The sequence below is a fragment of the Nicotiana tabacum genome, chromosome 1 (assembly GCF_000715075.1).
Source record: "Nicotiana tabacum cultivar K326 chromosome 1, ASM71507v2, whole genome shotgun sequence".
NCBI classification, from domain to species: Eukaryota; Viridiplantae; Streptophyta; class Magnoliopsida; order Solanales; family Solanaceae; genus Nicotiana; species Nicotiana tabacum.
In genome coordinates this window covers 202,770,683-202,780,487 of record NC_134080.1, presented here as the reverse complement: position 1 = coordinate 202,780,487, position 9,805 = coordinate 202,770,683, and positions in this window count along the sequence as shown.

Below are 9,805 nucleotides of genomic sequence, written 5' to 3'. Positions count from 1 at the left end.
TTTGGTCCGCAAAAGTGGGACTGCAGATGCGGAAATCACTGGGCAGAACATATAAATTCTTGCCATCGCGAAATTTAGCCATTTTTCATCTTTTTCAAAACGGGAAGAAGCTTGGGCAGCACTTTTCAAGAGGAATTTTCAGAGGAGTTCATTGGGGTAAGGTCTTTGGTACCTAAACTCGTTATTGGAATGACTTTTATCAATTTAAGTATGAAAAATTAAGGAAAATTAGTGGTAATTGGGGGGTTAGGGCTTGTCTAATTGGAGACCTTTGAGGGACAAATTGAGGTCCGATTTTAGTACTTTTAATATGACTGAACTCGTAAGAGTGCAAGGGTTCTGGAAATATAAATTTTACCTGATTTCGAGACATGGGCCCGAGAGGCGTTTTGGTCATTTTACATAAATTCGCGTATTAGCTTAGAATTTCTTTGTAGAATCAGTTACCTGAAGTGTTATTTACCTTATGCAATTGAATTGAATAGATTTGGGCCATTTAGAGTCGAGTACTCGTGGCAAGAGCGTGGTATCAGATTGATTTTTGAGCCGGTTCGAGGTAAGTGACTTGTCTAACCTTGTGTGGGGGACCTTCCCCTTAGGATTTGGTATATTTAGTAATTGAAATGCCAAGTACGTGAGGTGACGAGTGCGTACTTGTGCTAATTGTTGGAAATCCGATTTTCTTTAAGTAATTACTAGTATGTTTCCTTTCATGTTTTTATTACTTGTACTATTAAGCCTGTTGTTAGCTTAGGAAAGCATGTCTAAGTGATTTAATTGCTTTACTTGCTCAAACTGCCTTACCTGAATTTTGTGCAGCATGCTAAGCTAGAATTACTTGTTCGCCTTAATATGAAATTGCCATTTCTGAATATTTTTCCTGTTGCTGCTGTGTATTTACATTGGGACTACAGATGTGGGATTCCGGTAGATCCCCCCCTGCCTGTTTATTTGGGACTACGAATGTGGGATTCCGGAAGATCTCCCTTGTCTATTTATTTGGGACTACGGATGTGGGATTCCAGTAGATCCCCCTGTGCAGTTATATGGAACTATAGGACTGCACCCGGTAGATTCCCCAGTACTGGGTATTTATATTTGGGACTACGGAACGGGATTCCGGTAGATCCCCGCGCACTATGAGTTGGACTACGGGACGGGATCCCGGGAGATCCATTGGATATGTACATATGGGACTACAGGACGGTATCCTGGGAGATCCCCGGTTGCTATTTTGGTGCTAAATCGCATTCCCTCGGTGATTATTTTGCCTCTGTTCTAGTTGTTGTTGCTCTTTCTATTCTATGTTATTTCTTACTGTTGCACTTAATTATACTGTCTTGTTCTACACTATTATACTTTGTATTTTATTTAACCTCAGTAGGGCCCTGGCCTTTCTCGTCACTACTCGACCGAGGTTAGGCTTGGCACTTACTGAGTACCCCTATGGTGTGCTCATGCCCCTTCTGCGCATGTTTTTCATGTGCAGATCCAGGTACTTTCACTCTGTCTTATCATCCTTGAGATGAGGCGCTTCTGTAGAGACTTTGTGGTATATCTGCCGCGTCCGCAGACCGAGGAGTCCTTTTCTATCTTTCTGTAATAGTATAGCCCTTCAGTATTTCCCTTTTGGCTAGACATTTCTAGAGTTAGAGATTCTTATGTATCTCTTAGCTTGTGATTCATGGGTTTTCGGGTTTTGGGAGAGGTATATATATTGGATTTGAGAGTTATATTTTGTATGCCGAGCGGCACTTTTAAAATGCTATTTTATTACTTTATTTCTGTTTTAAATTGTATTCTTCCGCAAATTGGTTTATCTTCCACGTTTTAGGCTTACCTAGTCATAGAGACTAGGTGCCGTCATGATGGCTCACGGAGGGCGAACCGGGGTCGTGACAAGTTGGTATCAACTAGGTTCATAGGAATCATGGATCACAAGCTGGTTTGTTAGAGTCTCGCTGATTGGTACAGAGATATTTATACTTATCTACAAGAGGCTATGTAACTGTTAGGAAAATTTCACTTCATTTGATTTCCTTTTCATGAGATATTTTTGACATCACAATTCTAAACTTCTGTCTTCTATTCTCTTATAGATGGTGAGGACACATGCTACCCGAGATGATGAGACACTTGCGCCCCCTACTGCAGCCGTCAGAGGCCGAGGACGCGTACGTGGTGCAGCCAGAGCATCTGCGCGAGCTACCACCGACGTACCACCAGCAGTCCCAGTCTAGGCACCTAACACGCCTACTGCCACTATTACTCCAGCTCTTCAGGAGGCTCTGGCACGGTTCATGATCATGTACACCACTCTAGCTCAGGCAGGGTCGCTTTTCCTTGCTGCAGCTATATCTCAGGCAGGGGGAGGAGTACATACTCCCTTCGCCCGCACTCCTGAGCAGCGAGTGCATGTTGAGCTGGTCCTTGAGATTATTCCTGTACCGCCTGCAGTGCCAGTTCAGTCCGAGGACAGGGCAATGACTTTCGAGGAGGAGTAGCTGAGGCTTGAGAGGTTCAAGAGGTACAAGCCTCTTATATTCAGTGGTCTATCATCGGAGGATGCTCTGAGATTTCTAGATGATAGTTACCGCATTCTCCGTACCATGGGTATATCCGAATCGAGTGGGGTTTCCTTCACTAACTTCCAGCTTCGAGGAGCCGCCTATGAGTGGTGGTGCACCAATGAGTTAGACAGTCCGGATGAGGCTACTTCACTGTCTTGGACTCAGTTTTCAGATCTCTTCCTAAGAGAGTATGTTCCTCAGAGCCTCAGGGATGCATGGCATGCAGAGTTTGAGCATTTGCGCCAGGGTGCTATGACTGTCTCAGAGTATGTTGTCTGTTACACCAGTTTGGCTAGTCATGCACCAGCCCTGGTTTCTACTGTTCGCGAGAGGGTTCGCTAGTTTATTAAGGGCCTTATTTCCAGCATCAAGTCTAGCATGGCTCGTGAGTTGGAGATGGATATTTCTTATCAGCAGGTGGAGAGCATTGCTAGGAGGATTGAGGGTATGCATGATAGGGAGAGAGAGGAGAGGGAGGCCAAGAGGTCTCAAGAGTCGGGCCATTTCTCTAGTGCCCGTGCCCCAGAAGCCGGTCGTCATGGTAGGGGTTATATGAGTCATCGCGTTCATTCAGCTCTTCTAGCAGCCAGTGGTGTTCCAGCTCCTCCTAGGCCCCATGGGCCTTATTATGCACCTCCAGTATCTAGTACGCCTCTTACGCGGGGTGCTTTCGGAGGTCAGTCCAGCAGACCTGGACCGAGCCAGTCATAGCCACCACGTCCTCCCAGAGCTTGTTTTGAGTGTGGTGACACACGTCATATGGTGAGGGATTGCCCAAGACTTGGGATGGGTGCACCTTCACAGACTTCTTAGCCACAGCGTGCCCCGCAGAGTTCTCAGGTTATGGTTACAGCACCAGTTGCTACCCCACCTGCTCAGTCAGCTAGAGGTGGAGGTCGGGGAGGTAGAGGTCGCCCTAGAGGGGGAGGCCAGGCCAGATACTATGACCTTCCTGCCCGTACCGGGGTTGTTGCCTCCGATTCTGTCATCACCGGTATTATACTGGTTTGTCACAGAGATGCATCGGTTCTATTCGATCCAGGCTCCACTTACTCTTATGTATCTTCTTATTTTGCTCCATATTTGGGTGTATCTCGGGATTCTTTGAGTTCCCCTGTTTATGTTTCTACTATTGTGGGAGATTCTCTTATTGTGGACCGCATTTATCGATCGTGTTTGGTTGCTCTTAGTGATTTTGAGACCAGAGCCGATTTATTGTTACTCAGCATGCACTACTAGAAATCCGAAAAAAAGCGACCAAAATTGGTCGCTTACAGGTCAAAAAGCGACCAAACTAGTTTGGTCGCTATTTTGCTGGTCGCTTTACCTTAGAGTCCAAATATTTCGGGTTTTAAATATAGAGACCAACTTTGGTCGCTTTATTATTTTAATAATATAAATTTAGCAACCAAAGTTAGTCTCTATATTTAAATTACGTTATTTATTTATTTATTATTAATCAAAATACAGCGACCAACTTTGGTCTGTAAACCAAATATTATATTTTAAAATCTGAAAAATAGCGACCAAAGTTGGTCGCTTTTTAATTTTTTTAATTTTTTTTAAACATAAGCGACCAAAATTGGTCGCTAATTGCAAGAAATTTAATTATTTTTTAAACATATTTCCAAAAATTATTTTTTTAATAGAATAGCAACCAAAGTTGGTCGCTTTTTAAGAAATCTGGGTTAATTAGGGACCAACCTTGGTCGCTATTGCCCAGAAAATATTTTTTTTAATAAAAAAAACGACCAACAAGCGACCAAAGTTGTCGCTTTTCTGGGTATAATTTTGGCAGAAACTGCCTGTTTTGGCAGCTACACCACCTACCAGCATACCAAATTCCCTATTACAAGCAACAACAACAACAATACCAACAACAACAACAACAACACAACAACAACAACAACAACAATAATAACATTAAAACTAACAAAGTATAAAGTTCAATACAACTAACACATTAAGCTAACAAAACTAAGTTAACGCTTATTACAAGCCCATTCGAAAACTGGTTCTATTATCTAGTTCAAAGTATATAAAGTACTCAAGGAGTGTTCTTTCAGCATTCTTATCCGAAAGTTAGATTGCCTCGCCCAACTCATTAGGTGGCTGCTGCGTATGAATTCCTCCACGTCAGCTATGAAGCGAATCTATAAGAAAAATTACATTGAATTAGTATTTCAAAATTTATACAAAAGTATATCAAAATACTTAATGAAAAGTAAGAAAACTTACATGTATAGTCGAGGCTCGGCCCTCGACCCACCTTTCTGGATCAGTCTCTTTCTTCTTCTTTACAATACGAGTCTCATTGAATAGCTAATGAGAATAACAATTAAAGACCCACTCTGCCAGGTACTGTATCTAAGTTATTCTTGGTGGAAGTTCCATTGCATGTCTAATAAAGTCACCAACCCCTTCTACAAAATCCTCCCGCAATCCTAAATTTCAATTCATATCCACAAAATTTCAATTCTTATCCTAAAGGCTCAATTCATATCCTAAAAGTTCAATTCATACACAAAAATTTCAATTCATATCCTAAATGTTCAATTCATATCCTAAAAGTTCAATTCATACACAAAAATTTCAATTTATAAACTAAAATTCCAATACATAAATTAAAAGTCCAATTCATATCCTAAAGGTTCAATTCACATCCTAAAGGTTCAACTCATATCCACAAAAGTTCAATTCATATCCTAAAATTTCAATTTATAAACTAAAATTCCAATACATAAACTAAAAGTCCAATTCATATCCTAAAGGCTCAATTCATATCCTAAAAGTTCAATTCATACACAAAAATTTCAATTCATATCCTAAAGGTTCAACTTATATCCACAAAAGTTCAATTCATATCCTAAAATTTCAATTTATAAACTAAAATTCCAATACATAAACTAAAAGTCCAATTCATATCCTAAAGGCTCAATTCATATCCTAAAGGTTCAATTCATATCCTAAAGGTTCAACTCATATCCACAAAAGTTCAATTCATATCCTAAAATTTCTATTTATAAACTAAAATTTCAATACATAAATTAAAAGTCCAATTCATATCCTAAAATTTCAATTTATAAACTAAAATTCCAATACATAAACTAAAAGTCCAATTCATATCCTAAAGGCTCAATTCATATCCTAAAAGATCAATTCATACACAAAAATTTCAATTCATATCCTAAAGGTCAACTTATATCCACAAAAGTTCAATTCATTCCTAAAATTTCAATTTATAAACTAAAATTCCAATACATAAACTAAAAGTCCAATTCATATCCTAAAGGTTCAATTCATATCCTAAAGGTTCAACTCATATCCACAAAATTTCAATTCATACACAAGTCGAGACGTTTTGTTTTTAATATTCAACGATGCATCTAAGTAGGTTATAAGTCGATGATTCAATATATATTTATATTACACGCTTCGCTGTACTACTTTAACTACATATATAGTATGTTAGAGTATATTTTAGTGTATTCATCCCTTGTATTACAAAAGTGTTAACGGATTACATTTATATTATTTAGATAGTAAATACAAAAGTGATTTTTAATTTGACCAATGTTGACCTGAAAAGAGACCAACTTTGGCCACTACTTTTCCAGAAATTATATTTACTATATCCAGAAAATTAAAATAGCGACCAACGTTGGTCGCTAAATTTAAATCAGATTTATTTATATTTTATATAATATTTAAAATAATAATATATTTTTTAAACGTTAGAACTGGGTCCCAGATTAGCGACCAAAGTTGGTCTCTATCTGCTTCCCTTTAGTAAGCGACCAACTTTGGCCGCTAACTTTGAATTATATTTATTTATATTTTATAAATTTTTTAAATAATAATATAATTAATAAAATTTTATAACTGGGTCCCAGATTAGCGACCAAAGTTGGTCTCTATCTGCTTCCCCTTTCGTTAGCGACCAACTTTGGTCGCTAATTTTAAATTATATTTATTTATATTTTATAATTTTTTTAAATAATAATATAATTATTAAAATTTTATAAGTGGGTCCTACTTTAGTGACCAAAGTTGGTCGCTAATTTCAGTATTTCCTTGACCAAGCAAGTCTGACTAGTCCGGTCAACATTTTGACCAAATTATCAACCAAAAAGCGACCAACCTTGGTCGCTAATGTATTTAAAATAATTATTTAATTATTTTCTCCAATTTAGCGACCAACGTTGGTCGTTTTTCTTGATAGACCAATTTTGGTCGCCAAATTTTGGTTGCTTTTTTTTCGGATTTCTAGTAGTGATGGTTGACTTCGATATTATCTTGGGCATGGACTGGTTGTCGCCCCATTATGCTATTCTTGATTGTCACACCAAAACCGTGACGCTGGCTATGCCAGGTGTACCGCGTGTTGAGTGGAGGGGTACTTTAGATCACACTCCCAGTAGAGTTTTTTCTTTTCTTAAAGCTCAGCATATGGTTAAGAAGGGGTATGATGCGTATTTAGCTTATGCGAGAGATGTCAGTATTGACACCCCTTTAGTTGATTCAGTTCTAGTAGTACGGGATTTTCCCGATGTGTTTCCAGCTGACCTTCTAGGCATGCCTCCTGATAGAGATATTGATTTTGGCATTGATCTGTTGCCGGGCACTCAGCCCATTTTTATTCCTCCGTATCGTATGCCTCCTCCTAAGTTGAAAGATCAGTTACAGGAATTGCTTGACAAGGGTTTTATTCGGCCAAGTGTATCACTTTGGGGTGCTCCTGTCTTGTTTGTGAAGAAAAAGGATGATTATATGCATATGTGTGTTGATTATTGCCAGTTAAACAAGGTTACAGTGAAGAACCGTTATCCTTTGCCTCGTATTGATGATCTGTTTGACCAGCTTTAGGGCGCACGGGTGTTTTCTAAGATTGATTTGCGCTCAGGTTACCATCAGTTGAAGATTCGGGAGCCAGATATCCCGAAGACTGCTTTCAGGACTCGGTATGGTCATTACGAGTTCCTTGTTATGTCATTTGGGCTGACCAATGCCCCAGAAGCCTTTATGCATTTGATGCACAGTGTGTTCCGACCGTACCTCGACTCGTTCGTCATTGTCTTTATTGATGATATTCTGGTGTATTCCTGGAGTGTGGAAGATCATGAGCAGCACCTGAGGACTGAGCTTCAGTCTCTAAGAGAGAAGAATTTATATGCTAAGTTCTCAAAATGTGAGTTTTGGTTGGATTCAGTGGCATCCTTAGGCCACGTGGTATCGAGTGAGCGTATTCAGGTGGATCCGAAGAAAATAGAGGCCGTGCAGAGTTGACCCAGACCATCCTCAGCTACGGAGATCTGCAGTTTTCTTGGCTTGGCGGGCTACTACCGTCGTTTTGTTGAGGGATTTTCATCGATTGCAGCCCCTATGGCCAGACTGACTTATAAGGGTGCTCCGTTCCAGTGGACAGAGGAGTATGAGGCGAACTTTCAGAAGCTCAAGATAGCTTTGACTACAACCCTAGTTTTGATATTGCCTACAGGTTCAGGGTCTTATACGGTTTATTGTGATGCCTCGAGGATTGGCCTCAGAGCAGTGTTGATGCAGGATGGTAAGTTGATTGCCTACGCGTCCAGACAGTTGAAGATATATGAGAAGAACTACCCTGTTCACGACCTTGAGTTAACGCCCTGAAGATTTGGCTCTATTACTTCTACGATGTGCCTTGTGAGAGCACCTGTTCAAGCAAAAGGATCTAAATTTGCGCTAGAGTGGGGTGGTTAGAGTTGCTAAAGGACTATGATATCACTATTTTGTATCACCCGGGCAAGGCCAATGTGGTGGCCGATGCTTTGAGTCGCCGGGCAAAGAGTTTGGGGAGTTTGGCTTATTTACCAGCATCGGAGAGGCCTATGGCGATGGATGTTCAGGCCTTAGCCAGCCAGTTTGTGAGATTGAATCTTTCGGAGCCCAGTCGGGTTCTAGCTTGCGTGGTTTCTCGGTCTTCCTTATTTCATCGTATCAGGGAGCGACGATATGATGACCCTCATTTGCTTGTCCTCAAGGATAAGGTTCAGCACGATGATGTCAGAGATGTGACTATTGGTGATGATGGGGTATTGAGGATGCAGGGTCGGATTTGTGTACCCAATGTTGATGGGCTTCGAGAGTTGATTCTATAGGAGGCCCATAGCTCGAGGTATTCCATTCATCCGGGTGCCGCGAAGATGTACCAGGATTTGAGGCAACACTACTGGTGGAGGCGGATGAAGAAGGATATAGTTGGATTTGTAGCTCGGTGCCTCAACTGTCAGCAAGTGAAGTATGAGCACCAGAGACTGGGTAGGTTGCTTCAACAGATAGAGATTCCGGAGTGGAAGTGGGAGTGGATCACCATGGACTTTGTAGTTAGGCTCCCACGGACTTTGAGAAAGTTCGATGCTTTTTGGGTGATTATGGATCGGCTGACCAAGTCTGCTCATTTCATTTCTGTGTGTACTACTTATTCTTTGGAGAGGATGGCGGAGATTTATATCCGGGAGATTGTTCGTCTACATGGTATTCCAGTGTTTATCATCTCAGATAGGGGTACTCAGTTCACATCACGATTCTAGAGGGCCGTTCAGCATGAGTTGGGTACTCGGGTGGAGTTGAGTACAACATTTCACCCTCAGACGGACGGACAGTTCGAGCGCACTATTCAGATTCTTGAGGATATGCTCCGTGCGTGTGTGATTGAGTTTGGAGGGTCTTGGGATCAGTTTTTGCCTTTGGTGGAGTTTGCTTACAACAACAACTATTAGTCCATCATTCAGATGGCACCGTATGAGGCTTTATATGATAGGCGGTGTAGATCCCCTGTAGGCTGGTTTGAGCCGGGTGAGGCTAGATTATTGGGTACAGACTTAGTTCAGGATGCTTTGGAGAAGGTTAAGGTGATTCAGGATAGACTCCGTACAGCCCAGTCCAGACAGAAGAGTTACGCGGAAGGTTCGTGATGTTTCCTATATGGTTGGAGAATGGGTTCTGCTTCGGGTTTCGCCTATGAAGGGTGTTATGAGATTTGGGAAGAAAGGGAAGTTGAGTCTGAGTTTTGTTGGCCCTTTTGAGATATTGAGGCATATTGGGGAGGTTGCTTATGAGCTTGCCTTACCTCCCAACTTGGCAGGAGTTCATCCGATATTTCATGTTTCGATACTCCGGAGGTATTACGGTGATCTGTCGCACGTGTTGGATTTCAATTTAGTCCAGTTGGACAAGGATCTATCTTATGTTCAGGA